At 36.1% G+C, this 7595-nt stretch overlaps 1 protein-coding gene across 1 annotated transcript in view; it reads left to right on the top strand.

Annotated features, from left to right (window-relative positions):
• LOC112148145 (glutamate receptor, ionotropic, delta 2) overlaps positions 1 to 7595 on the top strand; it is a gene marked incomplete at both ends in the record, with an annotated part of 463040 nt that overhangs the window by 234745 nt on the left and 220700 nt on the right.

Raw genomic sequence — 7595 nt, 5'->3', positions numbered from 1 at the left:
CATGTCACAAACACATTCTAAAGTTACTGTTAACAAAGTAAAAAAAAAAAAAAAGTTTCACCAACTTACCTGACTTGCTTTGAATAATGCACCTGATAGTTTGGGGCACCTTATACATAACATCATTTTGAAAATAGACTGTTCATTGATGGCGTGGTATAATCCAGTGCACCCTAAATTGTGGAAATGCAGTAAAGTATTCGCTTGCAGAATCTTGTTTTTCTGATTTATTTTTAAATAACTTTTCTTTAATTAAAAATAGTTTAGCCGGTATAAGTGCACATTTTGGTGAGTATGCTTTGAAGTGGTTTTGCATGTGGCTGTATACTGGAGTAAAGCTGGCATGATTGAACACAAGTGATGCCATTGTGCAAAACTGCATCTGTATCCTCTCAACTATGTAGTGTTGGGTGAATGATTTGTAAACAAGTGTTCAGGATGTGGAGAAGACATTTGCATAGACTGAGCTGCATGTGGTCTTGTATTTGCACAAGCAGGATTTTTTTTCCCCTTCGTAACATATGCAGATCTGCACACGTCAATCTGTTCTACAGTTGAGTGGGAAATTTAAACATATGTTTCCTACACACAACTGCTTAGAGGATTGTCAAAAGAACTGGCTTTGACCGCTGGAAATCCTTTTTTTGGTTGTTTTGTTGAATTTTGCTAAATAAAAGCTAATATTATTGTAAATGTTTTGTTTTTTTTAGGGGGCAATGCAATTCAGGTACTTTTCTGCTGGTGATGTAACCAATGAAAAAGTATTTGCTGGTCAAAAAGAACATTTCAAACTTCGAAGTTTAAACTGTTTGCTAATGGATATGTAGGAAAGGGCCTGTTGAGCAATGTGCACAGCACAGATCAATGTGAGGTCAAGCTGGTCTGTCACAGTAATGGCTGATGTGTTTTGCACACATCAAAAGGAGCTTTTAAATGAAAAAAGAAAAATATATACCAACTGTGAAGCAAGATAGCAGATATTTGGTTTGGGATTGATTTGTAGTCTTGAGGTCTGGGCAGCTTGTCATTGATTTGACTATGCTTGAATGAGTGCATGGGGATAATATGAGGCCAGCTGTCTGAAAATTAGAGTAGACCTTAACTGTTCTACTGGGTAATTATCTTTGCTACAAAATCTAATCCACCACGGAATTTCTCTAAAAGATGAAATTGAGGCTTAACGAAGGTCTTGGTTAAAGACCAAATCCAATTGAAATGCATTGTGGGGGAATACAAACAGGCAGGAATCCAATGTGCATCATAAAGTGACCCAAAATGATATTAACTCAAACTGAAGGTCTGCTGCACATTCTGTAGAATGTCTTCAAACTACTGGGGCAAAAAAAAATATTTGTTTTCTAATGTACATTTCTACATCCTGATCTTTTTTATAAGACGTCAAGAATAATCAAATGTAATACTTGTGGTGTAAAATGTACTCTTGTCTGGTCACAATTTGAGATATCATGTTCAAACTAATAGTGAGATCTGAGGGGATGTTCAGTATGTCAAAGGGCGATTGGAGTGCATTTGTTAAAATAATTACAACTAATGAAGGTGAAAAACATCCAAACTACCTTTTCAAATACTCCCACTAATGTGGCCTTAATGTTGAGCCGTTTTTTGTATATAACATATAATTTAAACACTGCTACATCAGGTATTTATCTTTGAATAAATACCTCATTAGCTTCATTTATTTAAGGATTATAACCTTTCAAAATCTCCTGTCTGTGAAAACTGTAGGTGAGGGAAATCAAGTGTTGTATTTGTAGAAAAACACAAAGTGAGCAGAACCCCTCCCTGCCAATAGTTGCGGTACTATGTTTACAAAAAAAGAGAAAATACTTTAGATGCTATATTTCAAGACAGATAATGGTGAGATTTGAAAAGAAAGGTAGAAGATGGAATCGAGAGAGAAGCTTGAAACTTTAGATGACAGCAGGAAGGACACAGGCACAGCAGATAATGACAACCCCATTACCAGCTATTGTACCATTCTCAGAAACTGAGATTTCTTCCTGGTTCTTGCTCCTCCAGCGAGGAAATGATAAACATCTGTATGTCTGTATGTCTAGTAATAGATTTTATGAATCAATACTTTCAGTCAAATGCATTGATGTTCACTCATACCAACTTATTCTTTTCAATTAGAAGAGCAATTTAAAATTTTATAATTCATTTGCTACATATTTTAATCAATGATAGTTTCCCAGTTGATGCTTGTTTTATTTACACTACATTTCATCATGTATGGAGCTTTTAAAGAAACAGAAGAAAAAAATAGTACTGGTTTCTTGTATGCACAAAGGAAATTAACTTGTGTACACGGAAAACTAACTAGTGCACACAAGAAAATAACTGGTGTGCACAAGAAACCAACTGGTGAGCACACATAGTATCTGGTGCACATATAAAATTAATCAGCACAAACAAAGAAGAGACTTACTGTGGGCACAATAAACCAAAAGGTGTGCATGAGAGGCTGACTAGTTCATACTAGCAACCAAACGGTGTCTCAGAAACTATCTAGTGAGCACAAGAAAAGTATCTGGTGTGCTCAAGAAACTAACCAGGGCACATTAGAAATTAACTGGTGTACGCAAAAAACTAACTAAGGTGCACAAGAAAGTATCTGATACGCACGAGAAACTAACTGGTGCACAAAAGAAACCAACTGGTGTGCACAAAAAAGTATCTGGTGTGCACAAGAAAGTATCTGGTGTGCACAAAAAAGTATCTGGTGCATATAAGAAACTAACTAGTGCATAAGAGAAACTAATTGGTGTGCCCAAGAAATTATCTAGTGCACACCAGAGATTAACTAGTGCACTCAAGAAACCAACTAGTGTGCACGACAAAATAACTAGAGCACACTAGAAACTAACTGCTATTGCTGACATTGTGGCTTTGTCACCATTATACTATCTCTGAGCGTCACCCAAACCAAGCTCTGAAGTCATGTGGTTTGTTTGATCCCCCAGCTTTGATAAACTGCTGCACATGAGTTTCTTTCTCATGCTCACAAGAAACCAGCACTATCTTTTTTTAACTGGGGTTCCATACAGCATGTGAGGAAATGCTATTCAAAATGTTACATCACTTACCCAAATGACACTAAAGCCTGATGGTTGAAACCCCTATTTGATTACAGTCTTTTCAAGTACTTCATTTATTAAGATGAGGTCCGAGATTTTTTTACACAGTAAATTATGAATTGAGCGTTCATGGACAATGGTTTTCTCCAATAATGGTCACTGAAAAAAGCTTTGAATTAATTTAACCAATATTTAATGCTACTGATTAAGTGCTTTCACACATAATTTTTAAAAAGTAATAAACTATCATTAGATGTAGTGTCAGATGCTACTTGACTATAATAATCAGCTCTCTTACACAGAATGATGGACATGTATTTGCATTGATCATAGGACATTTTAAGGAACCCAATCTAGGTCAGTAAAATTCATTCATTAATTTTTTTTATTTTTTTATTTTATTTTTTTTATTTGTGGGAAGTATGCTGGATAAGTTGCATCTCTTGGGGAAAAGCACAGTGCTCTATATTTCAGTAAAAAAGTGAATGTCTTTTATTTTTCTAAATCAAAACTTTTTGTGCAAGTGTCAAAAGGATCAAGCTGCCTTTCTTTATGTCTTCTCTGTTTTTATTTTTCAAAATGCTTTCATTTTACTTAATATTTATCTCTCAGGCTCAGATGGTGTACTACTACAGACTAGTTACAAGGAAGGTGTTACAAACACTCAACTTCTAAGGCCTCAAAGCTCAAAGGAAAGCTATGCCTTTACAGAATTGTTTTTATTAAAATATTTCATGCTTACCAAAACAGCTTTGTACATTGCACTAAAACACTTTTTTGTACATTGCAAAAAAAAAGAGCAAATATACAGGACGTAGCTACGGCAACCACTTGCTACAGTCATGGAAAAAATTTGACTTCCCTTTTAAGTGTTAATGTTTTGTTGTATAAAAACATTTTTAAAAATCTTTGATGGTCCCTTTAAGGAAAATACAATCCCTGGAGGACAAGAATAACATAAAACTTTTTTCTTTGGCCTTTTTACAGTTTTTTACCCTTTGAGAGACACTTTCATCTGGCTGCAACATAGAAAAAAAAGTTAGAATGACTTTGTTTATGGTGAATTTGTGTTTCTTATAATACCTCATTGAACTGTTTCACAATTGTGCTGTGCTGTTCTACATTTGAAATGGCTCATCTTTTTAAATAATTTAATCATTGGTTTAATTTCTTCACTCTCATGGTAAACAATCAGGAAAAACATTTGTACCAGATTAAAATTAACCCTCTAACATAACACTCCAGTGTTGTACTTGTGAAAAGTCACTATTCTCCATGTCAGAAACGCTAAAATATGTAGTTTCTAATGGCATTACCATGTCTTGAGACCAAATCTACAAAAACTGAGAGAAAAGAATGCTTAAAAATGGTGTTGAAGATACCAAATCTATCTGGAGCACCCCTTAAAATACAAATGTTCAATGCCGACAGCAGGGTTGCTGGTGCAGCTGAGGGTTTGCAAGTCTGAAAGGGACCCGTGTCTGAGAGTGGTAAAATGCAGCTAGCATCACAGATAATAAAGGCTAACATATTAAACAAACAATACGGAGTGAAATGTTCATTGTAAATCCATCACTAGTACGTAGTTTGCTGGATATAACGCCAATTGGACTCGACCTCTGTTATCTAACTTGCAAGTCCACTGGAAAGGTGTGTAAGTCAGTAGATTTTTGACAACTGAAGCCAATACGCCCGGCTACGACCCATGCTAAAGCTAACGACCGACCATTACTGAATCAAAGATGGGCGGGGCTTTTATACAGGAGCTGCAGAGCATGATGAAACTTCAGGGACTTACAGCAGTTGACCAATCCCAAAATTCAACTGCAATACCGTGTTTCAACCTGTAGGGGGCAGCACACAGACGGTTTGTTTTTTACTATATTTTCAGGATTTGATCAAGTTTACTTTAATTTGTAAAAAAAAATGACAATGACTATCAGATAACACTTCTATAGAGGTAAACAGCCCAAAGAAAAAGTTGATTTAGGGATTTTAGCTCTTTAACTCAATTGAAGATTTACAGTATGTCAAAGAGCTGTGCCGTTTGTGTCGCTGGAGACATAGCTACTTGTCTGTAAATATTTTCTGATGTGGATTGACAATTATAGCAGAAGAATCCCACATCACCAAAATTAACTCTTTTACACCAAAGTTTTGCTCTTCTGTAGACATTGTTTCGACTACCATAATTCTTCCCCCGTTTATGCAATTAATGGCATTTCAACAGATTCTGAATCGTACAAAGCAGCCTTGCGATGAAAAGCAACCCTTTACAATAGTGAAGCATTTATGCATTCAATGCAAATCAGCTGATTCTGCCGCAGATGAAAGCGGCTGTGCACCTTTATGAAGCATTTTTACTTACATACTGGTTCAAAGACAATATAGAAAGTCGCATTTCTCCATGTCAGAACAGGTTGATTCAAGATAATAGTGTACATAATCAAAGATTTACAGTATGTCATTGATCGTGTGTCATTTAGGTTTTGCTGGAGATGTCTCTGGTGGTTAGGGGTTAAGAAATAGCTACCATTTGTCCCATTTTTTCCAAACTTGACCATTTAGAGCAGAGGTGGGCTCGTTAAACTTTTTTATCTGACCTGCTGAACTGGAGTAAAATATATTAACGATCCTGTAACTCTGGTGTCTACACATAAATAGTGAACTACAAATAAATAGACGTAAATGACAAAAAAACGTTGGAAGATTTGGTTGTTTTGTTTGTTGCTTTTCAGACGTTCATGTGTGTTTCCAAGTCGAAAAGTCATTATTCTGATCATTCCAACCACACATGAATCCAGCATGTCTCTAAGTTTGTGTTTTTTTCCCTTAAGGGAGTCAAATGAGTACAGAAGTCACAGTTTTTAAGTCAATATTCTGAAGTATTCTGTTTTAAATGATGCATTCATTTTCCGTCAAAATTTAAGCATGAGGTGATTACAAAAACACTCTACATCCGGCTCCTGGTCCGGCCCTTCTGTCAAATTTTAGAATCCTTTGTGTCAAAAAGTTTGTCTATCTCTGATTTAGAGCATAGCATGCTTCAAAAGTTGAGATGAAGCAGAAAAGTTAAAGTTTTGTCTTCTGTTAGATTAGTTGTCATGATGCACCAGAAAACATGCTGACACTCTGTGGTTGGCACCAGAGCCAAACCTCAGATTAATATTGCACAGTATCCTACATTATTCATAGAGTAGCAGGAGAAATACATGACCCTTCTGGGCCACGCCGTGTGGACGCACACCCGTACATTTACATACACATGAACATCCGAATTAGAAAATTGTAATAACTGTGCAAGCAAGAAGAATAAAAATATGTTTGTTGTCAATCTGCAGAAGAATAGGCAGTTAATGAAGACATGTATGGAATACTGGGGAATGAGAAGAGCACAAACTTGATATATAATAAGTATGAAGGCATTTGAACTTCTATAACAGGAATAGAACCTCAATCCACTTGAAAATGAATCGGCTTGGATTTTTAGCTCTATCAAAGCTGAACTGTGGTGAAGAAAGTCAGTGCCTCTCATGACACGGCTGACTGAACCAAATCCTACCGGAGACGCTTTTTTGGCACTGAAATCATTGAGATCTATGCAGGTAGTTATGGTGAAATATAACGGACACTGTATGATGGGTTCATGCAGTAGGACGTGCCAAGCTGCATGTTTCAAAAGCACTGCTACAATTCAGAGTCATGTTATTACAAGCAACACTTTCATGTGTGTGATTGATGACTGTGACCTATAGTGTTTGACACCTGCACTCCTTTGCATCTTCTTTAGGCTTTTACCTCCTCAGCAGACAGAAACCTGAGATCTACAAAGATTTTTTGGCCACATACCAAGAAAGCCGGTCTCCAAAATGTCTGTTTCATTGAATTTATATTGAAGATGGGTCTTTGTTTACTATTTTATAAAAGAGAAAATCTGTTGGATATAATAAGTGCAAGAGTCATAATCAGGATGCAGTCAGGAGGAGAACACAGACTGCAGCTGTGTTTATGTATTTACATAACCTGGCAGAAAAAGGAAAATGAGTTTCTACTATTTCACTCATCAGGAAAAGCAGTACTTTTAGTTTACAGACCACAACATGATTTAAAAAGGGATAGTTCATTTGTGTACAATAGGGAGATACTGACCATTTGGGTATCGATTCAATACCAAATAATTACATGGGTAGTATCTCTGATACCCCAAAAAATGTTGTATTATAAAATCATTTCTGAAATACACATTTTTTGTTATTAAACGTATAATAAAACACAAAGCTGAGACTCTTGGCAAATAGAAATGTTCATTAGCTAATTACAGCAATCTGTACTGAACATAGATTTAAAAACTGGCTCTCTCGACTCTCCAGAGAGGCAGGAAGGTGAGGGACAAGGCGTGAGGAAGTGGTGTGTTTTTGTTCAAAGCCAATGTTACAAGATTGGGCAGTTTCCAGCTCAGGTTGAGCAAGTTTTTACTGAAATTGTTTTTTTTTTTTT

This window comes from Oryzias melastigma, linkage group LG9, assembly GCF_002922805.2.
Source record: "Oryzias melastigma strain HK-1 linkage group LG9, ASM292280v2, whole genome shotgun sequence".
Lineage (NCBI taxonomy): Eukaryota > Metazoa > Chordata > Actinopteri > Beloniformes > Adrianichthyidae > Oryzias > Oryzias melastigma.
Note: the sequence above shows the minus strand (reverse complement) of the source record. Positions and strands in the feature narration are given on the sequence as shown.